We start from the raw sequence: 27,035 nt of genomic DNA on the forward strand, positions 1-27,035 counted from the left end.
TGTTTGGGGCATAGATATTTATGATTGTTATGTCTTGCTGATTTATGCTTCCCTTAAGCAGTATGTAATGTCCTTCTTTATTCTTCTGACTAACTTTGGCTTGAAGTCCACATTATCTGATATGAGGATGGATACTCTGGCTTTTTTGCTGTGTCCATGTGCATGGTATGTTTTTTCCCATCCTTTCATCTTTAGTCTGTGTGTATCTCTTTCTATGAGATGAGTCTCTTGCAGGCAGCAAATTGTTGGATCTTTTTTTTTTTGATCCAATCTGCCAGTCTATGTCTTTTGATTGATGAGTTCAGGCCATTAACATGCAGTGTTATTATTGAGATATGATTTGTGTTCCTGGTCATTTGACTCTTTTTTTTTTTTTTTTTTTTTTTTTTTTGACATGACTTGGTTTCTCCTTTATTTGGCTGTTCCTTTAGGGTACTTCCTCGTTTTGCTGATTTACATCATTATTTTTCATCCATATTTTGCTGAGAATGTTCTGTAATGCTGGCTTTCTTTTTGTAAATTCTTTTAGCTTTTGTTTATCATGGAAGGATTTTATTTCATCGCCAAATTTGAAGGTAAGTTTTGCTGGGTATAAGATTCTTGGTTGGCATCCATTTTCTTTCAGGGCTTGAAAAATGTTGTTCCAGGCCCTTCTAGCTTTTAGGGTCTGGATTGAAAAATCTGCTGATATCTGTATTGGTTTCCTCCAAATGTAATTTGATTCTTTTCTCTCAAAGTCTTTAAAATTCCATTTTTATTTTGTATGTTAGATATTTTCATTATAATGTGACTTGGTGTGGACCTGTTGTAATTTTGTGTATTTGAGTCCTATAGTCCTCTTGTACTTGATTTTCCATTTCATTCTTCAGATTTGGAAATTTTTCTGATATTATTTCATTGAATAGATTATTTGTTCCTTTGGTTTATTTCTCTAAGTCTTCCTTAATCCCAATAATTCTTAAATTTAGCCTTTTTATGATGTCCCATAATTCTTGTAGATTCTGTTCATGATTTCTTACCATCTTCTCTGTTTGGTTGACTTTGTTTTTCAAGATTAAATATTTTGTCTTCAATATCTGAGGTTCTGTCTTCTAGGTGTTCTGTCCTATTGGTTATGCTTTCTATGGAGTTCTTAATTTGGTTTATTGTTTCCTTCATTTCAAGGATTTCTGTTTGTTTTTTTTCAATATCCCTAACTCTCTAATTTTTTTTTTTTAAGAGTTTTGTAGTTTTTTTTTTTTTTTTTTTTTTTTTTCTCATTTGAGTGGCCGGGGATTTGAACCACGGTCCTTGCACATGCTAGGCGAGCGCTCTCCAGAAGGAGCTATTTCTTCGGCTCCCCTAACTCTCTATTGAAATGATCTTTTGCTTCCTGTATTTACTCTTTTAACTGTCGATTGGTGCAATCATTCAATGCATGCATTTGATCTTTCATCTCATTGTTTGCTTCTCTGATCATTTTAGTTATGTACATTCTGAACTCCCTTTCTGACATTTCTTCTGCCATGCTGTCTTTGGATTTTATTGCTATACCATCTAGGTTTGTTTGGGACATTTTCTTCCCTTGTTTTCTCATGTTGCTCAGGTATCTACTCCTCTAGTAATGAAACTCTGGGATATTGCAGATTTCCTCTATTGACTAATATTGTCTCTGTAGATTTCCAGTAACTCACCTCTTAGCCTTCAGTAGTCTGAAGTCTTGGAGGAACTTGATAATGTGCTCCACAAGGAAGCCGCCCCTCTATGGGTGGTGGCCTTCAGGTGGGGTATATTCCCTGTCAGTGGGCAGAGGTGCCTCCACTTGTTGACTGATGGTCAGTCAAAGGGGGACCTGACTGCAGACTGGGGCATGTCTGATTTGGGCTGTGTCTCTGATTCTACTGCCGTGGTGGGAAAGCCTTGCCCAGCAGGGAAGACTTACCCAGTGGGGAAGTTTTCTTGGGCAGCTCTTCTCTGAGAAGTTCCCTTCGGTCCAGAACTACCACTTGGACTGGGAAGCCCTCCTCTGTGATGTTCCCAGGGGTCCTGACCTACCGCTTGGACTGGGGAGCCTGTCCCTGTGAGGGACTCCCTCTCTGAGCAGCCCTCCTCTGCTACGTTCCCTGGGGACTGGAGTCCCACTGGGCCACTCTACTCCACAAAGTTCCCTGCGTTTCGGGACTATGGTCCCATCCTGGAGGCTGACCAGTGGGAGAGACTCACCCAGTGGCTCTGAGTTGGTCCCGAGTCTCTCAATACCTCCTCTTCTTGGCTCCTGTAGCCTCCTGTAGGTCCTCTAGCCTCCTGTCAGTGTCTCAGGAAGGGAGCTGCCCTTCCAATGATGATGTGACACCCTCAGGAATAAATCAAAATGCCTGCACCAGCCTATAAAGCCTCTGGGTAGCTCCGCGATGCGGGTGGGCTGGCGAGTCTGCCGGCCTGCTCTGTGATGGCAACAGACCTTGGTGTGGTGGTCCGGCAGGTCGCTCAGTGATGTCACTGACCTAGGTGCAGGGGTCAGGTGGGGTCGCTCAGTGATGGTGTCTGTCTTTGGCCTGGTGGTTGGGCGGGTTGGCTGCCTGCCACCCAGCTCTGCAATACAAGCACGTTGGGTGCCTGCCGGGTACCCCGCAATGCAGGCGGCCTGACTCACCTCCCACCTCGCTCCACGACTGCGACCGACCAGTGAAGGCGCCGTCCTGGGTCCAAATTGCCATTTTTAAAAGGCTGTAGTAATTTGCAATCATAACAAAAATATATCCTCAAACTACTGCCAGGACTGGATGTTACTGAATTTGTACTTGATGTTATTGTCAGTGTGGAATGTAAAAAATGTTATTTTAATTTGTGTTTCTCTGATTACAAATAGAGAGAATATTTTTATGTATTTATGGTAGTTCATAGTTCTTTGAAACGTCTGTTGATGCCCTTTTCTACTTAGTTTTTGTCTTTTTCTTTTCTTTATTTTTGATCATTAAGTGCTTTCTCTATATTACAGATATTACTTTTTTGTCTATTTTACATGTTGCAAAGAAATCCTTGCATCATTTGTTCTTTACCTTTGTTTTGGTGTTACAAATATTTGTACATTTGCTGTGGTCAAGCCTGCCAGTCTTTTTCCTTCGTATCATCCTTTATTGTTAAGAAAATCTTTTTCCATTAAAAATTTGTTAAAATATTTTCTTACATTTTCTTCTATTGCTTTTATGTTGCATGTTTCACATTTATATCTTTTATATTATATCATATATATTATTGCTTAATATATGACAATTATGACCACATTTATTGAAGTCATTATTGTACTTATTGATCTTAAAGGTTACCTTCTCAAATAATTATCTTCCATATGTATGTGAATTTGTTTTTCAGTCCTCTCCTCTGGATGCTTGACCTATGGCTTAATTTTGCACCAATCATACAGGGTTTGTTACTGCAGCTTTGAAGTGAATTTTGATCTGTGGAAACAAATTCCCCTCCATATTTCTATATTATACCTAAACATTTTCAAAATTTCTCTAGGACTGAGAGTGTGGTTCAGTGGTAGAATGTTTACCTAGCACGTGTGAGGCCCTGAGTGTGGACCCCAGCACCACACACACACCAAAACATTTTCATGTGTGTGTTCTTAGATTAGATTATACAATCAATGTATTGAGTTACTTTAAAATACATTGGGATTTTGAGGATTATACTCAATTTAGAGATTATTTGGGGATAATTAGCATCTTGAAATAATCTATTCAGCTAAAAAAATGTATTTTCGGTTATTCAAATATTCCTTTATATTCTTTGTCAAGTTTTAAAGATTTTGCCAAAAAGTGTTTATCCAATACCTAGTCAGATTATTCTTGGAACTTTTATATTCTTATCATTATAAATTATAAAATTATCAGTATTTAATTATCTATGTCTCATTAATAGGCCAATCATTTAATCTGGTGTTCATCTTGAATTCAAACACCTGGCTGAACTCTTCCATTAGTCACCGTTGTCTGGACTTGTGGGCCCGGTCCCCAGGAAGGAGGCCTACGTGGCATTCTGTCGAAAGACGAGGCACCAAACAGGATCCTCGGGGACTCAGGCTCCACCCGTCCCCTGGAGCGAGGCCTACATGGCGTCAGCCACACAGGATGACTTGGGGACGAGGGCCCATCCTCGTCTCCTGTGTTCTGCGAACAGAATGTTCTTCTGTGGTCACACGGCTGTTTTTTACTTTCTGTTATCAACCCGTAATCTGCCAAATAGGCTGGTAACTGCTTACCCGAGGCCTGACCTTGAAGGTGTACAGCTAGCTTAACTGCAAGCATATAAAAGATGGTGTTATACGCGGTAAAGACAGAGCAGCTTCCTCTGTAACAAGTGCTCCCTCCCAGACCTTGGTGCACAGAGACTGAGTTCCTTTTCCACACTTTGCCCCCATGTTGCAGCTAAGACAGTGCAACATCAACTAATTCTCTCAAATTTTCCAGTAGATATGATTTTTCAGCAAATAGTATAGTATTTTTGCTCCTTCCATTATAATTTTTTTTTCATTATCTAGGTCATCCATTAAAATACAACAGGCATCAGTAACGGAGGGCATCCATACCTTTTTCATGAGTTAGTAGGAATCCTAATGTTTGGACATTATATATTCAAATGGATACATTTTATTCAGGTAAGCAAGTTCCTTTTTCACTTATGACTGACTTTGTTTTATATTTTAAAAATCAAGATGAATTTTGTCCAATGTTTTATGGACCAGTATAGAATTGAGAAAAGTGATTTCTTTAACTACTAATGACTGCAAAGCCTGAACACCGCGGCGTCAGAGCTCTTAACCACCGTGACACATAGAGTTCAGAAACCTCTCCCCACTCCAATTAATCAAGAGTTGAAATTACAGGAATTGTGCATAATCAGGATTAATGTTTTGTTAATTGCAACATCCCTTTCTCTAGATGCTATAACTTGATCTCTGTGGTTTCGTAGTGAAGCCAGGGAACAAAAGGCAGTCCGTGTAGGTAATGAATGATTGGGTTAGAAAGAGGGGGCTGATTCAGGAGGAAATAAAATGTTAATACCTTCAGGACACTCCCTCCTCCACCTGTTGCCAGGGTAACCTGCCTCCAGGGATTGTTCCTCCCCACAAGGAGCCGTTAATGAATGAATGCTTTCCTTTCCTGCCCAGGATCGCTCCACCTCTGGCCCACCTTTTGGCCACTGATCACATAAGCAGGATGAGGGGAGGAAAGAACTTGAGAAGAAAGGAAATCTAAAAAGTATAAAAGGGGCAGGACACCCCCACTTCCTCGGACACCCAGCTCTGGAGAAGCCTATCTCTGTTTTATCCTTTAAGTGAAACTTGATTTCTCTGCTTGCCTGGGCAACTCTCAGGTGTTCAGTCTTCAACATCTGGAGAAATGCAACTCATCCCTGATTGCTTCTCATCGCCAGTATCAACAGTAGAAGCAGCAATGTGTGTTCACTCATAGGAAACTTCAACCACAAAGCTTTTCTTTAGGGTTGACATCAGCCTGAAAAATAGTTGTGAAATCTCTGTATGGCGAGAGAAACCTATAGGTAGACTTGATGCCTAAATGAAAGGCTACTCATTAATTTGAGAAAGATGATAAAAACTATCAAAATGTTTCTTGATCTTGATCTAATGTTGAAAATGAATTAACTTACGGCAGTCATTATCGTGATATTTGATGAGATCAACTTGAAAAACTTTAAATATGAAGATGATTATTTTTCTAATTATGAAAATCTAGAAAAATGTAGGAAAGTAAATAAATGGGTTATGTTGCCAAAAGCTTGGTCCTTGTCCCTGAGGCCAATCCAATAAGGAAGATGTGGTTTTGAGAAAAAGATAAAAGATGGTTTACTGCTTTGCTAGCAAAGGAGAGCCACAGGAACTCCTGTCCCAAAGGCTGTGATTCTGCCCTTCAGCAAGAACACAGGGCTTTTATAGAGGTGATTCAGAGAAAACGAGATTAGGGAAGAGAGATCAGGAAGGAGAAGATCAGAGAGGAAAAGACTGGGAAGGAGAAGGTTAGGGAAAGAAGATCAGGGAGAAGAAAGCCGGGAAAAAGAAAAAAAAAATCCATGTAAGTTTCAAAGCCACAAGGGATATAGTCAAAGCATCAAGTGAACCCCTGTTACAATTCCCCACTGTCGATTTCTATGGAAAATGGACAACATCTCCAAGCTACTTTCTGCTGAAAGGGGGTAAAGTTGGGGGAAGTAACCCAAAGTCCTTATTCTCCATCAGGTGGGGCCTGGGCAGGTAAGGGCATTCAGCATCAGAGCAGTCCAGAGGTCCACAGTGGCAGGTGACTGGACAAGGCACACATAGGGCAGGGATCATGCTAGGACAACAAGAAACAAGACAGCAAAGCATTAGTTTTTTTGTAAACCAGTAGCACAAAAACAATTAGTATTTCAGCCCGTCTCTGACAACCAAGAGGACTGTAACTCATAATCTCATCAGTGAAAAACAGATCGAGTTCTTCAATGTAGGAGGTTAGGAAGATTTGTAGGTCTATGAAATCAGACTCAGATTAACTCGGGACAAATTGGCAACTCTTGTGATCATCATTATTAAGCACTCATATACAAGATTCTTTCTTTATAGCCTCCAGCTTTACTTACTTTTGGTAGGGCTGACACAAGTGTACATCGTAAGTTATGTTAAAAAAACAAACAAAAAAATAAAAAGCATTGTATTTCCTTCTAAATGTCCATGTGGGACTGTGCTCAGGCGATACCCTCCTACCAGGTGTTTAAGACCAAGTTGGTCAAAACTGACCTTGTTCCTATCTATTCTTAAGAGTCAGCCGAGAGTCCTCAGAGATCACTCTTGGGGACGTGTGCAAAGCCTCCTGACTCCTTTAGCTTTCCTCTACCACTGGTGCCACCTGACAGAGTGGGTCAGGGTCCGATTGACCTTATCGACCTTATTGACCTTGGGTCTTATTGACCTTGAAGCATCAGGGACATTTCCATCTCCACTGACCCTCCTCTTTGCAGAATGTGCAAAGAAAGGCTTCCTGTTCTCTTTCCTCCCGATCTCACTGATCAGCAGATCCGGGGACTCAGAGTTGCAGGGCCCAGAGAGAGGTCCCGTCATTCTCTGCATCCTGGCTGACCTGAGAGGGAAAGGCCCAAAACGGTGGCTGCTTTTGCCCTTCCACTTCCTTGACTTTGGTCTCCAGTTTTTGGTTTCAAACACCCAGCAAGCCAGTTTCGCCAGTCTTTAAGAGGGAGTAACAGGTTATAACTTCAATACCTATAATTTTACAGATACCCTTTTCATTTATTTAGAATTAGTATTAGTACTGGAAGTCAGCATTGCATGACAAAGTCATCCTGTGGGTGATGACTTATTATCTCAAATTAACCCAGGATTTTTGTTTGTTTGGTTTTCTTTTGTTGAAGCGTTACCTCGGCAAAACACTAACAGGCAACAGTTAAAGTTTACAAGGAAAATAAAAATGAAATTAACAGAGCAAAAACATATTCAGTTTGTATAATAACTATGAATAAAAAAAATGACTTTTATAAACTTGAACCTTTACTTAGGTATACACTATATTCCCTGTTTGAAGTCACAGTAATCCTTACAACAAAAATCAGTCTTTTGAATACAACTTTAAATAAGCTGAAGTCTAGTTATTTTGGAGCCATTTTAACATGAATTAAGATAGGAAACACAGCCTTGTCTCCAGTAAGGCGGGGATCTTTACAAATAACACAATATACCATTACATCTGAAACATGAATCAAAGAAAGGCTAAGAGAGATTTTAACTTTCTTTTGGTGGAAAAAGTGTCAGAATGTTTCCATGTATGACAGGGTCACCTTTAAACAGAGCAGGATTGCCTTTTTATCTTGCAAAAATGCGTTTCAATTCCAACTCCAGTGTAAAGAGTAACACAAAATTGTATATATACCTTATCAGCAACAGGTTACTTTATTATCAAACATCAAATGACGAATAAATATCAACCAAATTTGTCAATTTTATACAAATCTGAGGTGTTTGCTGTACATAATTTTAGTTTGGATAACACCAAGTTGACAAAATGTTCTCCTAAGCTTTACATTTAACTAAATTGAACTTTTTAAAGTATAATTTAGAATCAAGAATATATGCAATAATAATCGCATGTCTGCATGGATTAACGAAAATCAAAGGATAGCCTTAAATCTCTTATATATTTAGGAAATAGTGTTAACCATCAGAAATTGACTTACTCAAGGCAAACAGATATAAGGCAGGTCTTCAGATGACAGTGTGGCCCTTGTATGTCAGATGCAAGGTACAAAAGAAAGCACTTGTTGGTTATCTTGCCAGTAAACTTACATAAACTTTGATTTTATAGACTTTTACATAACACTCAGACAAGGTTTAGACAGATGGTTCTCAGATGCACACATATATCTAGTCAAATATATTTTGGGTGTCAGTTATATTGTTATAACCTAAATAACAGTTGTTTGTTTAACCGGTTACAAAGTAATCATTTAAGACTTTAAAACAGGTACAAACCCCAATTCCCTTAAGACTTAGCTTCCCCAAGAAATAAAACCTGACAAATACAAGAAAATTATCTGTAGATAAGTGATCAGTGTTTCACACTTTGCTTCATATCAGTACATTAAAGTTCAAATAACTATATCTGACTGTGCTAATTATAGGCAATTTAATTAAACTCAAACTTCTTGAGATTTACCATCTGCAAACCTTCTTCAACTTACTTAAACATTCACAATTTCTTTACATCCTTCCTTTTGCCAACTTTCATCTTGAACTTTAGTCCAAGAATATTACTTTGCCATACAAAATACTTTCTCATCCAGAAACATTTCTTTTACTTTCTAATTTTCCATACTAAAATATATTTCCATACCTATAACTTTCTTTTATCTTTTCTACTTTTGGACCCTTTCTTACATTCTGAAACAGAACTTATGAATGTTATCTGCACATTGAATTAACACAGCATGTTTTATAGCAGGAGAGGGTTGAACAACCCAGCGTATACAAAAAACTGTGCCTTCACTTTTGTCCCAGGTTGCATTCAAGGGGCTGGAACCCAGGCTGTTTCTGAGCCTGACCTGTCTCCTGTATCATTATCACAATGCCATCAACTTTAAGTGAGCTCCTCACTGTCCATTGTGCCCAGACTCCTTTGGGGCCTTTTTCCTATACTAGGCATATTGATGTGCAATGGAGGAGGCCCTTCTTACCCTTTTCTTTAGGCTTCCTTGAAGATCCCTTTGCAGAGGCTGCCTACGAAACATAGGTTGGCCTTAGTTTCTGTCTTTTTCTAGTCTGGGTGCAGATGTTTATTCTGCTGCTCTCCCCAGGCATGGAGTTGGATGGGATACTATTACAGCAAGAATTGCTTTGCCCCAGTGATAGATATCCCCTGGCCAAATGGGGTCTCCTCTCAGATCTTAAAAGGGGAGACTCTGACGGTCATACATTGACGGTGCTATGTGGTGGGCGAAACCCGGGGCCCAGGGTTACGCCACGTGTATCTAAAGATGGCAACTGGCAGAGAGCAAACGGTGACCTGATTATGCCTGGAGAATGGCAGGAAGAGTTTACAATTGGCTGCATGATCAGTTCAGCTGCCTAGCGCGTGGACAGATATACTTTACATGTATGCTTGAGCGAGTGATCACTTAATCTTTTAACAGGATTGGATGGACATATCTGGTTACAATTGCTTATGCGTGAGACTGCTTATATATTGAGGGTGTGTTATCTGAATAAACGGGAAGCTGCTTCATGAACCTCTGAAGTGTACGTGTCTTTTGTCCCGCTGGTTGGGACGAGAAGCAGCTGTGGAGCCACTTGGAGCAGCCAGACAAAGAAGCCGCAGTTTCCCGTAAGTGGTGGCCCGTACGGGGATCAGACGAGGATCAAACTGGGAATTGGTGAGTGCTCAGATAAATAAAAGACAGTTTCACTAGCATAATTAACGAGAAGGTTTCCCTATTTGAGGAAACGGTTGCCTTAAGGTTTTAACGGAAGATTCTCCTAGAGAGGGAATATTAATGGAAGATTCTCCTAGAGAGAGAATATATTGAAAGTCTGTCCCAAGAGACCGCAAAGGACGTTCCATAACAAATATGTGTAAGTTATTTGTGTTACCTTATCTTGTTTGGTTTCTGTTTGTTGTTGTTGTTGTTGTTGTTGTGACATTAGTTCGTTTTCTGACTTCCAAAAAACCAAAATCTCAAAAACAGTTAAGAGAAGGGGAAAAGATATTAGAAACTGTAGAAAAAGAACAATCAAGTCAAGCTTCTGAAAGAGAAAGTAGATGTTCAGACCTCTGTGCCTCTGCCAGAGCAGTGTTAACTCCAGAGATGGGAGTACAGCCAATACCTACTTCGACTGTCGGCCCATTACCTAAAGGAACAGTGGTACTAGTTCTGGGGAAGAGTTCTTCTGCTTTAAAAGGATTAAATATTGTCCCTGGAGTTATAGACCCTGATTTTACAGGAGAAATAAAAATCCTTGCTTCTTCATCAAGAGGTGTAGCAATAATAGCTCAGGGTGATTGCATAGCACAATTGTTGGTCTTACGCAGTTGCTATGATCAATATCCATCAAAAAATATTATTAGGGGAAATAAAGGGTTAGGTTCTACTGGCCAAAATATGGTCATGTTAACATGTGGTTTAAAAGATAGGCCTATGACAAAGTTAGTGATAGAAGACAAAAGTTTTGAGGGCTTATTAGATACTGGGGCTGACAAAAATATTATCAAAATTTCAGAATGGCCCGAAGCCTGGCCACTTCAGCAGGCAGATCAGACTTTAAGGGGATTGGGTATGGCTTCCAATCCTAACAAAAGTGGAGCAATATTAAAATGGAAGGTAACCAGGAGTTATGCTCCGATGCTGCCCGACGTAATGCAGTTGCAGGCAATCCTCAATGGAATCTAAAAATGCTGACAGGCCAAGGACCATATGAAGGGCAAGGTAATCAGATTAATTTCCACCCTGGTGTGTATCAACAAATTAACCCTCAACTTTTAATCTATCCTCATATGGATGATATTTTGCTAGCTCATAAGGAAAAATCTGTCTTAGAGCAATGTTATAATTCCTTACTAAAGTCACTTGAAAGATGGGGCTTACATGTTGCCATTAATAAAGTACAAATCACAGACACCAAAAACTTTCTGGGATCTATCATATATCAAACTATGGTTAAACCCACAAAAATTACCGTTCAGGTGGACGAGCTTAGAACTTTAAATGATTTTCAAAAACTTTTGGGTGATATTAATTGGATTAGACCTTACCTTCATTTACCCATCTCAAGTTTGGGCCCCCTGTTTGATATTCTTAAAGGTGATTCTGACCCTCTTTCTAAGCGAGTGCTTACCCCTAAGGCTTGAACAGCTCTCAAGCTTGTTGAAACAGCTATGGAAAAGGCTCATCTTGATCGTATTGACCTAACTAAGCCTTTATCATTCATTGTCTTGGCCACAAATAAGTTACCCACAGGAGTGTTTTGGCAAAAGGGTTCTATTCTATGGGTACACATGAATTATGCCCCTAACAAAGTCTTAGCCTTATTTACTGAATCTGTGGCAGAATTAATCCTTAAGGCATTAAAAGTATCCCTTTCCACCTTTGGATCACATCCCTCAACTATCACTACTCCATATACTACTGATCAGATACAATATCTTATTAATAATTCAAATTCATGGGCTATAGTCTTTACTAGTACTTCTGGGTGTTTGACAATCATTTGCCATCAGATCCTCTTCTCCAATTTTGGAGTCAACATCCTATAATTTTTCCTAAAGTCACCCAAAAAGAACCTATTACAGGAGCTACCCTTATATTTACTGATGGATCAAAAAATGGTACAGGTGCTATTACTATAGATAATGTCACAGAAACATTGTTGTTTAATACTCTATCTGCACAACAAATGGAACTATTAGTAGCTATAGAAGTATTAAAAACCCACCATGAGCCTTTTAACCTATTCTCTGATAGCAAATACGTTGTTAATGCTGTTCAAAATTTAGAATTAACTAGTCTGATTTCCCTCACCTCCACTATTACTAAATATTTGCAAAGTTTACAAAAACTTATTTGGGACAGAAAAAAATCCTTTTTTTATTAGGCATGTGCAGGCTCATACTGGTCTTCCAGGTCCTTTAAGTTTACACAATGATTTAACAGACATGGCCACCAGAGACCCACACATCTTTCATACGCTTGAAAATGCAAAAACTTTTCATTCCAAATTTCATGTAAATGCTTCCACTCTATGCACATGCTATAAAATTACTAAGGCAACAGCTCAGGACATAGTCAAGTCTTGTGCTAAATGTGTTACACTTATTCCTAACCCCTCGTTAGCAGTAAATCCAAAAGGGCTTCAGCCCAATCATATTTGGTAAATGGATGTAACTCATTATTCAGAATTTGGAAAACTACAATTCATTCATGTGTCTATTGATACCTTTTCAGGATTTATTATGGCCTCTGCTCTTACTGGAGAAAAAAACAAAAATGTAATAACACACTGTTTGCACTCTTTCTCCATCCTAGGAGTTCCCAAACAAATTAAAACAGATAATGGTCCTGGATATATGTACCAGGCCTTTAAATAATTTTGTTCCACCTTTGATATTTAACATGTCACAGGAATTCCCTATAATCCTACTGGACAAAGCATTGTTGAGCGTGCCCATTTAATGCTTAAAAACATGCTTTATAAACAAAAAGGGGGAATAGGGGCATCATACAGATCCCCAAAAGACAAATTGTTGTCTTGTTCATTTTAAATTTTTTAAATCTTGATTCTGAGGGCTGATCAGCTGCTGACCGTCATTCAGAGCCTAATAAAAAGCATCTACCTCAAGTGCTCTGGAAGGACATTCTATCAGGACAATGGAAAGACCCGGATCCGGTATTAATCTGGACTGAGGATCTGTTTGTGTGTTTCCACAGGACGCACAATTGCCAATTTGGATGCCAGAGAGATTGGTCAAGGCCTCAACAGAGACCCAAAAACAGGAAGAAGATGAGGAGGCTTCTCCCACTGATGGTGCTGGCGAATTCTCGCCAAGTTAATGGAGGAGACGCGCGTGAACTATGGGGGATAGTAAAGACGTGGCCCTATCCTGTACCCCTTACCAACTCCTCTATTCTATATCCTCCTAACTTTACAACATTTGGCCACATTTCTGCAGTCCGCTGTTCTATGGGGAAAACAATGGTTTGGGTTTTTGTCCAGGGGAGGTCTCTTGTGAGTTGTATCTGTCCTGTGCAAATACAAAATGCATATACATCCACGCAGAAAAACAGCCATTATTTGCCAAACTCTTGTTGCAATTGATGCTGGCCCATCCCCCCAAGTCTGTTTAAATATGCTGGACCGGTAGCCAATGACGGGTAAGATTCATGGGGAGCTCATAACAACCTAAGACAGGAAATGAGGGCTAGAGCCTCTTTGTCCAATGATGGGTAAGGATGTTGCTCTGCTGTGGACAACCTAAGACAGGCATGATCCCTTTTATAAACAGAAAGGGGGAGTTGTAGCAGGCGAAACCCAGGGCCCAGGGTTACGCCACGTGCATCTAAAGATGGCGACTGGCAGAGAGCAAACGGCGACTTGATTATGCCTGGAGAACGGCAGGAAGCGTTTACAATTGGCTGCATGATAATCAGTTCAGCCGCCTAGTGCATGGATAGATATACTTTACATGTATGCTCCAGCGAGTGATCGCTTGACCTTTAACAGGATTGGATGGACATATCTGGTTACAATTGCTTATGCATGAGACTGCTTATATATTGAGGGTGTGTTATCTGAATAAACGGGAAGCTGCTTCATGAACCTCTGAAGTATACGTGTCTTTCGTCCCGCTGGTCGGGCCGTAAGAGAAGCGGCTGCGGAGCCACTTGGAGCAGCTGGGCAAAGGAATGGCAGTTTTCCATAGTGCTGGAACCTACTGTCACCTCCTGTGTGGCCAGCAGGCTCCATCCCCCAGGGGCAAAAGGGACCGGACGGCAGGGCAGAGACCAGGTTCTTTTTGGCCATTTTTTCTACAGCCCAGAAAGCTTTAGTGAGATATTTTCCCCTCAGTTAAGGTCTGGTGTCCTTGACCACAGTGAGATGATCTGCAGCTGCCTGGGGCCAGGCTGAGAAGCAGTGCTGCAGTGCCAGCACTGGGTTTAAAAGATTGAGGCCTTTTCAACCCTTTCTTCTGGGGTCCTGCTATCCTTGCACACCAGAGGCAGTGCCTTTTGGCACCTTCAACTCAGTTCCTGATGGTTTAGGACCCTTATCATGCAACTGCATAAATGCCTGTACATACAGGATCTTTCATATACTTTACCCCTGACAGACCAACTTCAATGTCAAGATTGTATAATAATCCAGAAAAAACATTTAAAGGCCAGATTGTGTTACAGTAAACCCTCTTTCTCTCAGACAGGCTTATCCCTATAGGTGGCCCATTCAGCCAAGATCTCTCTGTTCAAGAAACTACTGGTAAGATCAACACAGCATGGCCATGTCTTAAAGGGTCAGTAACAGTGCATGCACACACACACACACACACACACACACACACACACACACACGAGGGAGGATCACCGAAACCCGGGTTGACAGACGGGAAACTTTAAAGAAGACAGACCTGAATGTCCGAATTTCTTCCACTTCCTTTACCTTTGAAAGACCAACTCCAACTGCAAGATTGTATAATAATCCAAAAAGTTATTCAAAAGCCACATCATTACAGTAAAACATTATCTTAGGCTTATACTTGTAGGTGGTCCTTTCTTCAACTCACTTTACCTGTGACAGACCAACACCAATTGCAAGGTTGTACAAAAAAGAAACAGAGAAACAACCAGAGAGGATCTCCAAAACCACGGTCAAGAGATGGGAACCTTTAAATAGACCAACCAAGATCTTTCCCAGGAGACTACCTACAGAATCAATGCAGTACTGGTCATGTCTTAAAAGACATCCAGAGGAAGTTCCCAAGCCCAAGGCCAACAAACAGATGAGAACCTAGAACAGATCAGAAGGGAGTACATATCCCTAGGGTCTCCAGTCCCACTTAACCGTGCCTCCTATACCACTGTACCACAGAAATCTCCAGAAAGTGGGACCAGAGGTTTCCACAAAGAGGAACTAGGTGTATGGAATCAAGGGTCTTGGCATGCACATGGGGGGACTTATCAGATGGCCAAGGGTATCGCAACTTTTCTGAGTTCACTTTCCTTTTTCTCAAAGTGGACCATGATGGAGTAACCTCTAGTGTTCAGGGAGAGAAAGTGGGAATTCCTGGAAGCACTTGGGCAGTTGCTGGGATGGTCCCTCAGTCCCTCTCTTTACTCACAGGAACAGCTCCTCTGCTTCAGTCTGAGGCAAACTCACAAATCACTCAATTTCTCCAGCCATCTGCTCTCCACAAACTCACCAGCCACCTTATATCCTCAGCATGGAAGTGGGGGTTGCTTGGAGTGTCAGATCTGCCCAGGAAAGCTGGAGTGGGGGCTGCTCTTGGGTCCCATATTGGATCCTATCTGGGTCCTTGTCCCCAGTGCCAATCCAATAAGGAAGACACGGTTTTGAGGAAAAAGGGGAAAAGATGGTTTATGCTTTGCTAGCAAAGGAGAAACACAGGAACTCCTGTCCCAAAGACTGGTTCTGCCCATCAGCAGGAACGGGGGGTTTTACAGAGGTGATTCAGAGAAAATGAGATCAGGGAGGAGAAGATCAGTGAAAAGAAGATCAGGGAAAAGATCAGAGAAGATCAGAGAAAAGGTTAGGGAGAAGAAGATCAAGGAGGAGAAGATCAGGAAGGAGAAGGCTGGGAAAAAGAAGAAAACATGTAAGTTTCAAAGCCACAAGGGATACAGCCAAAGCACCAAGCGAACCCCTGTTACAGTTGTAGTTGATTTTATTCAAAGTTAATCGCAAATAACATTGCGATATACACTCTTCTAATAATGTTTTGTACTTTCAATAATATTTTAAATATTATTTTGGATTTTCCTGTGCACATTGTTTTTATAAGTTGTCTTTTTCACTTATTTTTTTTATTTTGTTTCACATGACTGCCTATACCAAAATGTTTTATCCACACAATCCCCAAGCTTTGGAAAGTTCTGTAGAATACAATTTAATACAGTACTGAAATATTTTATCTGGCAATTTAAAAAAGCATTTAAGTAATAAATTGATGAAACATTTTTCTCCACTTTCTCAATATAATATTTACAGAAGTTTTAGTTTAAAACTACAAAATTTTTGGTCTGCATGAGGCCCTGGATTTGACCCCCAGCACCACAATAAATAAATAAATAAATATAACAAAAGAAAATCCAGAACTCTAACAAGGATAACTTGAGAATTTCACAGAATTTTTTTTTCTTTTTCTTTTATTAAAATCTTTTTTATTTTTACAGACTGCATTTTGAGTCATTATACACAAATGGGGTACAACTTTTCATTTCTATGAGCTCTTCATGTTGTTCATGTATCTTCCCCTCTAGCAGTACAGATCTGGGGTATTGAAGTTTCCCCTCTATATGCTTATAGTGACCCCATAGGTTTCCAAAACCTTTTCTTTAAGTGGGAGATCAATATTAGCAGTGCCCAGTTCAGACAGTATGCAACCCTAAACCAAATGGCCCCTATGAAGACATTAACAATATTGTCATAATAAACAGAATGAGTTCAATTATTATCTACAGTATAACAAATAGATTTGCAATAAGGTCTGCAGTTTCTAATGGGGGACAAAGAGGATGGGGAGGGGTGTAGGATGTAGCTGTTAATGGGATAAGAAAAGAGTATATAGAAGTTCTAGATTGTAGAAAGATTGAGAGTGTAATCAAAAGAAGTTGGTTGTTAGCATGAGGAAAGGGAGAAAGAGACTCTGAGGGAACAGGTAAACAAAAGGAATGAGAAGAGTAAAGAAATAAAAACTTAAAATTTTTCAATAAGGAGAAAAAAAAAAATCGACACTCTAACAGCCTTATAGTATTCAAACCTCCAAGTCTTCAGTAGCCTGATGTATGAGAGGTACCTGACAATGAGCTTTCAGTCTCCAGCAGGCATCTCAGGATGATATTGCCCCAGCTAAAGATGGGAGCTACCACTTCCAAGATAATCAAGATGGCTGCTCTGGCTTCCAAATGTGTTGGCAAATGGGGATCTGCAGCTTGGGGGGTGGGTGTGGTCAGCTGGAGGTCCTGAAGGTGGGGTGCAGTTGGTCGGGCAGGGGTCCTAGAGGTGAGGTGTGGTTGGTCTGGTTGCAGGATCCTAGAGGTGAGGCTCAATCAGTTGGTCTGGGGGTCCTGGCAGCAGGGAGCAGTCAGTTGATGGGAGGGTCCCTGAGTCAGGGAGTGATCGGTGGGGCTGAGGGGTCCTGGAGACAGGGCTCAGTCAGTCGGGCCAGGGGTCTTACAGGTCCTGGCCGTTGTCTCAAAATGGCAGCAGCCACGTGTAACCAAACCTGCAGGTACTGTGACAGTGAACTTTCAGGCAATAGCAGGCAGCTGATGCTCCACTGGCGGTCTGTGGTCAGTCTGCTGGTTGCTGTCAAATGATTGGCAGGTGAACTTTGGGTGGTGGGTGATGGGTAAGTGAAAGGCAGGCGATAGACAGGCAAGAGGCAGGCAAATGGTGGATGGTAGGCGCTAGACAGCAAGAAAACTGCACTCAAAAAGTAGTCGATATGCAGACTGCAGATGATCACAATAGACAAATGGGATAAACAGCAGGGGATTGATAAGCAGCAAAAACTGCCTCACCAAGAAACAGATATTCTCTACTTGAAACCCAAGTTTTGGAGCAACAAGGAACGCAGCCTCCCTCTAGTCCGCCATCTTGGATCTCCCATCACAGAACTTTTCTATGTGCACATGTGTATAAGTGCACATATATGTAGAAGCAGGACTACTCTTTACAGAAATCATAGCTGTTTATTAAACTTGATTCATTATGTATTTTTAATGATTCAAATAATCAACTTACAAATCAGAATAGTCCACAAAATGTTGACTGAGACAGTAGTTTATCCTGGAAATTTTGACTAGGAGATTTTAAATCTACATTTGAAGATACATAGTATCCATAAATTAAAATGTCAAGGTTTGTGATGTTGAATATTTCCAGTTAAAACTGATTCGAAAACATTGATAGAGACAAAATATTAAGCTATCAATTTGAAAGAACTAGATGAAAACACTGCAGTTTAGTTGACATCTTTGGAAAACAATCAGAAAGATTTATATTGGGGAAAAAGACATGTCAGATAATATAAGGGAAGACTACACAGTCAAGGATCACAAATACATTCAGGTCCTAAGTCCAGACCTCTAAAATGGAAGACTTTATCTCTGGGAAAATGTATTTTCCTCCTTTTTCCTAAGGCAAGCACTACATAAAATGGAATTATTCATACTTACTATAGAAAGTATTTGAAATTTGCACATTTGGTTGTATTCTATATAATTCTGTGTATCTTCGTTGGATTCTGCAAGTTTTAAGTAAATGTACCTTTTTCCAAGAGTAAATATTAAAAAATAAATTATTTTAAAAAATAAAACCTGATTCGAAGATGTGCAAAGTCAGATTAAAATAGCAAAGTTCCCTCTGCTTCCTGTTGAAGATTTTGTGCCTAATGAGCTCAGGTCTTGGGTGTCCTTTGTGGTCCTATTTAACACTTCTCCCACAAACACTGATGTGGGGAATCTTTTTTTCCAAGTGTAGGGAAGATCCCAGTCAGGACCAGCAGCAGCTCCGGGAAGGGATCTCCTAACTGGAGAAGGGAGGGTCTCCTCACAGTCCCCTCAGGACAGGGAGTCCCCTGACAGCTCTTGGTGCCCAAGAAGCTGGCCTTTCCTCTTGGAATAGATAGCTGATTACACTGTTTCCTTGCAGTGGCCCACCAGGGCCCTGTGGTACTTAACCAAAGGATGGGCTCATTTGGGTTCAATGCTTTGTGCTGGGTGGCAGGGAACCAGAAACTCAGGTTTGGGTTGAATCCAACAATGAAAAACCGGGGTCCTGTGTTATCAGGACAGAATTCTCACCAGCAGCTAGGGTGTCTTTTGCTGTTCCTCACTCAATGACGTGTATGTCCAGAAGGTGGAGAAATTTGTTGCAGAAGCTGTAAGATTGCAGATGGCCGCACAGGTCTGGTTGTGGGACCTCAGGAACCCAGAGTCTAACTGCACATCTTGGTATCTGAATAACAAGCTCCTTAAGTGTTTGGACCTTGGCATTGTCAATCAGACACCCAGTTGAGACTGCTTCCTAGTCTCCCAGCCTGAGGCAATAAGCTACTAGGTCTGTAGAGCTTTATCCCACCTTGAGTCCCTGCTGTACAAGGGGACGGGTTTAGGAAAGAGCTGGAAGGGGAGACTGATAAAAGACCACATGAGGGGAATCCCACCTATGAGTCTGAGAAGGAAAACGTGAAAATGATTCAACGAGAGCGCTTCCCCTGGTGAGTAAGGAAAACTCGTCCCCAGAGGCAGCTCGCAGGCCTTACTGATATCCTGGGCTCAAGAATCAGTCAACTCAGAGTTCTCTGCCACTCCATAATCCCTCCTTCTACTTCCCGTGGAACTCCCAGCACTGCTGAGATGGGCATAGCTATGGAATGGAGAAGGGGCCCAGGACCACGTAGGGAGTGGGGAAAAGAGGAGTGGCCAGCACCACCAGCAGCCCAGGGCCTTTCCTTTCTTCCCCATGACTTTTAAGAAGATGGAGCTTAGGAATTCTAGATGAGGCATGGGAGACAGGAGTGAGGGCAGGGTTAAGGACTATCCCGGAGATCTCATAGCCTTGGAAGGGACTGTGGGAATTCTGTCTGGAGGTGGAATTGTGGGGATGGAAAAATCTCAACCTTTCTTATGTCTCTTAGCAGAAAATCGCAGTCCCTAGGAGAACACTAGACTCTTCTACCTGAGGGGAAGTGTGTAGAAGTGATGCTGTTACTGCTAATAGGGAGCATCTAGCTCCCTTAAGTGGACTTTGACATCCCCTTAGAGCTTTTACTTCTTCTTTCTATAACCTTTTGACTTCTCTCAACAGTTCTGCCAGGCATCTAGGTGTAGTTACCACCCTCATTTCGTAGACAAGAAAAGTAGCCACAAAAAGCTGAAGCTTGTCATGGGTACAGAATATGAAACAACTGCCAGAGCCTGGCACATAATAGATGCTCAAGAAACATTATTTTCATCTATCTTCTCCTCCTCTTTTGCCTGGTATCAAAATTGTCCTATTGTTTGTTCCTGTAGCATCTGAAACATCATCCAAACTTTGTTCGAGCTCCAACCCCACTGTAGATACAAGAATCACTTCTATGACCTTCTACTGAGACTTCTAGGAAATACCAGAGGAGCAATCTGTGTTCTCTTAAGTCAATATTTGCCTTGGAGATGGTTTTCTTTCTCAAAAGACTTCCCAAAACTCAATAGAGAGCAAGGAATCATTTTTAGCAGGAAGGGATGCCCTAGAGAAATGGACAAATAGAAAAATTCTCCACTCCTTCACCTGAGACTTGTGGTTCTAGAATGCTCTTCTTTCCATCCCTGCTAGGGACAAGGCAGGACATAGTCTTGGGATAAGTGGGGGAAATGGTACATAGTGACCCTTAGGACTGTGTAAACCACATTTACATGAAAACAAGTAAATTATCATTTCTTGAAAAAAATGAGAAGTCACAAGATCATGAGAATGAAAAATGAAAGTATGGACTCTTCACATATGGCCACATGGAAGACATAAATATTGAGTAGGGTGTAAGTTGGTGATAGAAAGAGAAGAGAGATGCTCAATAACTTTGAGCAGAGTTAAGAAGGCTTATCAAGGCTTGAGAACACTGGAGAAAATGTAGACATTTAGGAAAAAAAAAAAAAAAAAGGAAGCCTGATTTCCAACTTCACGCTTCCACAGTGATTCCACAGAAGGGGTTGAGACTCAGCTGGAGAAGGGAGAATCTTGCTGTTGCCTTCAGAGTCCCACACCCTGACACAGGACGTGGAGGATGGACACAGCACCACCTAAACATGGCGGAACATGTGAATGATCACACTGAGCCACATTCCATGTGCACCTGGCCCTCAGGGTCAAGTTGCACTCTAAGGAACTGAGAAGGTGACCAATTAGGCTACAAATAAGCTTGGGCGAAAGGTACCCAGATGCTCTTCTGATTAATATGGGGTTACTTGTGTCTTCCAGCATGGTGGAGGAGATGTCATCTACAAGGAACATCACACACTACCTCATCTCTTCTTCCCTAGTGGTTTTCTTCACTCTGGATGTCCCATCATGGACCAAGTGCAGGCAGTGACTGAGCTGGAAGGTGGGGTCCACTGGTGTTTGGGGTTCCTCCCACAAGTGTGCTGGATGAGAGTTCCCTCCCCACATTACAGAGGCCCTCTGTACCCTCTGGGCAGTCTATATGCTTGAGATGGTTCTACACAACCCCACAGCTCAGGCCCACCCTTCTCTGGGGCTTGAGAATCAGTAGCAGAGGATCAAAAAGCACCTGGACCAAGGAGACCTCCTGAGTTGACTCCAAAAGGCGGAAAGCTCTGGAAGCATATCTGTAGCAACTGAGCATATGTGGGGGAGATGGGAACCACCAGGCCCCACAATTATGTAACTTCCTGGTGATCCCAAGAGCCCTACAACTCATTCACCAGCTCCACTGGTCATAGGAGGTCCCCCCTGGACACAAGAGACCGGGCAGCATGTCAAAACCTTCCTGTGGCTCAGGGTTTCTACATCTGATGCAGATAATGTGTAAGAACTATGTCCCTCTCCTCTCCTCCACCTCCCAACTTTATGGAAAAAAATGAAAATAGGTGGAATCATTATGAAAAAGAACATAATACATGGCTCTGGTCAGACAACCTTGCAATAAAATCTCAGCTTTGCCAATTACAAATAGTTTCTCCTGGGCTGCTTCAGACCTCCAGAGACAATGACATCACCCCTCCCTCACGATGCATCATGAGGACACGTAGTGGGAGTGACCTGGGAGCAAGTTGTTCTAAAGGACACCTTCTAACTCAATCCTCAGATGTGGGCAGGTTCTGGTTTCATTATAAAATAAGTAATTTGTGAGGTGTTTTGCAGCTTCTCAGGAACTCCCCTTCCATGTTTTTGCTGTGTGAAATCTACTGTAGCCTGTATTGTAGGTCCAGAAACCCAAGGTTAAAACATTGAGGTTTGCTGTTGACTTTATAATTAGTTGGAAAGGACAGACCTGGAGCCCACTTTCAGCGTCAGACCCCCCCATGCTTTGGACACGATGGCACACTGCCTCTGGACTTTGTCTTCTTCATCCCAAAGAGTCTGAGAGGACTTTTGAACTACGCCAGGCTCCTTACAAAAATGTAATCTGAGAGTCTTCATGAAATGGCCAGTGTCAGCCAGAAGCTTGGCATCCAAGTTCAAGTCAAAGACCTTGGAGAGGGCTGGGGATGTAGCTCAGTAGAGTGGTGGAGTGCACAAGGTCTGGGTTCAATTCCCAGCACCAAAAAAGAAAGAAAAAAAAAAAAAAAGGCCTTGGAGATGGACCCTCTTCTCTACTCTCCGTGAAGACTTCCATTGCTCTGGGTCTAAGCAGATGGCCACCTTCCTGGCTCCCCATCCATTCCCAGCACCATGGCCAAAATTCAGCTGCCAGCAGCCCAGCCTTTATCCTGACTGACCTGTCTTCCAGAATGCTGCCAAATAAACCATAATGTTCCGCCTATACCCCTTCACTAACTCCTCGCTGCCTTCAGGTGGAGCACCAAACCTTTCATTATCTGGCTCTGCCTTATCCTTTGCCTTATCCTCCTGCCTCCACTACCAGGGCCCCACCCACTGGCTCAATCTCCTGCAAATACAGACTGATCAGAGTTCACAACAGCTCACCAGGGCTCATGCTTCTGTGCACTAACAGATACTATTTCTTCTTACTACAATGATTTTTCCATCTTGGTACACGGGAAAGCACCTGTTCAACTTTTAAAGTCAGTCCCCTCAGGAAAGCCGTCCCAGGGCATTGTCCTTTGAGGTATCATTTACTTTGTCCCCCACGTTAACTTTTGTGTTCTAGCATGGCTCCTACAACACCACCCTCCAGCTGCTTGTTGGGCACTTTCCCTCCCTTGTCATCCCTGGGCCTCTGGTGTTTACACAGTGCCGACGCCACACAGACCCTGGATAATGGCTGATTGCACTTAGAGTTAGACACTTCCTAGTGGCACAGGCTGTGATCACATCTGAGCAGGAATGGAAGCAGGATGCTGGTGTGGATCGAAACACCCGGACTTGTACTCAAGGTTGATGTTTCCCAGGGTCATAGATTCCTAAGTGAAGGGCCAGCAATCTGTCCCTTCTAGACATACAGCTCTACAGTTCCAGCTAGCCCTTTCTAATTTTTAGCGACACAATGTGAGAGGGTGTGCTCACCTCAGTCAGGTTCAAATCTGTATCATTAAGCTTAGGAGTGAGGGAAACAGCAATTCTGAAAGTAACGACCCTTTACTGAGAACCTGCTGGGAGCAAGCGACGTGGCCTGAATTCCGACTCTGAGATTGACAGAGGCAGAATAAGATCCAGTGCCAGTCACAGAAACAGGCTAATAGATGATAGAGAAGGAGATGGCCATGGAAGAGAAAAATTAATGTTAAAATGTGGATTGTAACAAAGCATGGCTGTGTAACTTTATGGGTGCGATGGGGTGGGGTGACTGTTGCCAGCAATGTACCTCATTTTACCTCTTCTTTCCCTTTCTGGCTCCAGGGGGCCTTGGAGAACCATTTACCCAGCTCTTTGCTAACTACCAGACCCTCTCTGATCTCCCCAAAGACAAGGTTGGCAAGATGAACCTATGGGTGGAGAAGTTCTCTGAAACAGTGCTGAAGAATCTGGTTCCTTTCTTTGAGGTTTGGGGCTGGCCCATCCAGAGGGAAGTGATCAATAGCCTGGCTTGCCTTGTTGGCAGGAAAACCCTGTGAAACCACATGCATCTGATGATGAAAAATGGAGAATTGTAAAACATGTTGTCTCTGAACAAGCTCATTCATCAGAAGCAACAGACCAATTCTCACTTAAAGTCAACAACCATTTCTTCTCAATCTTATTCGGAATCATTTCAATTCTTATGCAAAGGAGAGATTAGACAGTGATTTTTCAAAATGAGCAACATATATAACTCAACTGTTTTCCTCTAGATTGATTTTTTTAAGCTGATTGATTTCTTTGTTTAGCATTTTGTGGTTTTTTTAATTGAGTTAAGAGGAGGTGTTCAAACCCAGAGACAATCCCAGGAATGTCTTCCTTTGGCTCCATATTAGAATATCTTTCTCCTAATTCTAAATTATATTTAACAAATATCACTTGTCTAGGTGATTTGAACAGAGCAGGAGATCAGCAAATACTTCTCGAAAATGAATTCTAATACTACTTGATGGGAACTCACTGTGTGCCAACCCAGGGCAGAGCCCACCTGAATTGGGCTACATCATTCCCCTGGCTCAGGGACCTTAGGAGTTAAGACCTATTGCAGGCAGACCTGCTCTAAGTGAGTTCCTGGAAATTAATGCTCTACTGTAATAGGATAAGCTTCATGCAGATCATTTCATGAAGTACTGGGGGTGTTGATTCATATTTCCACCCTCACAGTATGTTGTGTGTGGGTATGTGGTGCTGGGGATTGAACCCAAGGCCTTGGGCATGCGAGGAGAGCACTCTGCCAGCTGAGCTAGATCCCCAGCCCGAGTCACAGTATTCTTCAGGTTTCTTCCCTTAGCACAGAGGCACATCCATCCATCTCGCCATTGCAGGTGGGAGCTGCCTTGCAACCTACCGAATGTCCCATGCTGTTCCTTTGGAAAATAAGCAAATGAATTTCTGACAGTTCAAAGTCTATTAATCTAGAAAAATTTTTGTTAATATCAGAAAATTAAACTAGGCAAACAGACAAAAATCGATATTGTCTGTGTCACAAGCCAACTCAAGCTCCATGGGCTGTGCTGTGTGTTTTGATGGTGACCTTGTGCTGGGACCTACTGCGCTGCGGGATCCATGCCATTGCTAATCCGTGCTGCTGGCACTGCCATGCCACGCGTACCTGTGCAGCCTTCACGGACACACCTAGAGGACAAAACTCCAAAGTGACACACTAGTAAGTGGGAGAGCAAGAATTGGAGATAGATAGATTCCAGCTTTAGTGCCCTTAACTAAAAGAACAAACCATTATAGCTATTCTAATTACAAGAGGCCACAATATGCTCAGGGAGAAAAACAAATAAAATTTCCACTCTTTTCTTGACTCCTTTACTTTTTCATCTGGATTATTAAACGTCCTCTTGAGAGCCACCTTTACCTTCTTTCTGATTGAAATGGGACTGACAATCAAGGGACCTTGTGACGGTTTGGGTATGAACTCTCCCCCAAGAGCTCTTGCAAGAGGCCATTCGGAAATACTCAGGGGTGAAATGGACAGTGAGAGTTGTAACCTAATTGGTGGATTAATCCACTGATATGGATTGGGTAGTAAGTGGGCAGGTGGGGTGTGGCTGGAGGAGGTAGGTCACTGGGGACATGGCGTTGGGGTTTTTACTTTGTCCCTGGTGAACAGTGCGCTCTCTCTCTCTCTCTCTCTCTCTCTCTCTCTCTCTCTCTCGCTCTCTCTCCTTCCTTGTTGTCTTCTCCTGAGCTGCTTCACTGAGCCACACCCTCACCCTCCCACCGTGACGTTCCATGGATTTGGGTGACTGAACCTCTGAAACCAGGAGCCAAAATAAGCTTTCCTCCTCCACGTTCTTCTTGTCAGGCCTTTTGGTCAGCAATGAACAGCTGAGTAAAACAGACCCCAACATTCCTGTGTTGAAAGTAGGCATGAGACCTCAGATGACCCACCAGCACTCCATCCCTGGACCCAGAGACGTGACCGTGGATGTTCACAGCACGTAGGCAGACCATTCAGGACCCTTTATGGATGAATCATAAAGGTGGGGTGGAGGAAGAATGTCTTTCTGAGCTCATGGTTTCTGTGAGTCACAGGAGCCTGGAGTTGTCTTGTAATAACATTATCTTCACACAAAGAGGCCAGATGGACAAAGAAACCCACACAAAGGAAACCGATGACAAACCAAAGTCGAAGGGTTATATCCTCCAGGACATTGTTCAGGAATCTCCATAGAGTAGTGATTCAAGCTCCAGGTCAACACCCAGATTGTTTTGTTTGCTGAATCAATAAACCGCTTCCTTCTGCTTTATGAGTTTGAGTTGAGTTTCTGCACTGATCATCAGAAAAGTCTAGCTAAAATATCGCCCCTTCCCCAAGTCCTCCCCACGTGCTGTTCCAGCAGCGTGGTTCCTGAGGACCTGCCCCGGAATAGCCTCTCCTGGTTTCATGTCTCTTTCCTCTACTCCTAGTGGGTGGGGCTCCTGCATGAGGTGAGTCAGGTCCACTATAACAAAAGTCCGTTGGCCACTGGTGGTAAAAGTGGCCAGTGGTCACCAAGGCTTCCATCTCTAGAGCCCCATGATTCTCAGACCACACACTCCCTTGTTTTTAAAGGTACCTTTGGATAGATAGGATGGACACAAAATTTAGATGCTTTCTTTCATTCCTCTTTCTGCTTTGGAACAACAGGAGTCTGTTGGAAAGACTGATCAGTGGTTCTTTGTCTCCTCTCTTAAGTATCGATTAAGGAATAATTTCTTGGGGAGCTATACCCAGCTGTGTCATGACCAGGCACATTCTTGCAGGCTACCATTCACTCATTTAGGACTTCTCATCGCCTTTAGAGTTGTTTGTTTAATGTTCTCTTACCCTCCTGGATACTGCTTTTCATGAAGGAGGGACTGATATCTGTATTTCTGAGAGTTATATTCCCAAATCATAGCGAAATACCTGGCACATTGAAGGTTTTCCACAGGTTATTGTGGAATAACTAAAATTATACGAGACTGACTGATCAAGGAACTCTAACTCCTGTCCCTCTTGCATATCCTGTAGAGGAGTAGGAAATTATTG

The sequence above is a fragment of the Sciurus vulgaris genome (genome assembly GCF_902686455.1).
Source record: "Sciurus vulgaris genome assembly, chromosome: 8".
Classification (NCBI taxonomy): domain Eukaryota; kingdom Metazoa; phylum Chordata; class Mammalia; order Rodentia; family Sciuridae; genus Sciurus; species Sciurus vulgaris.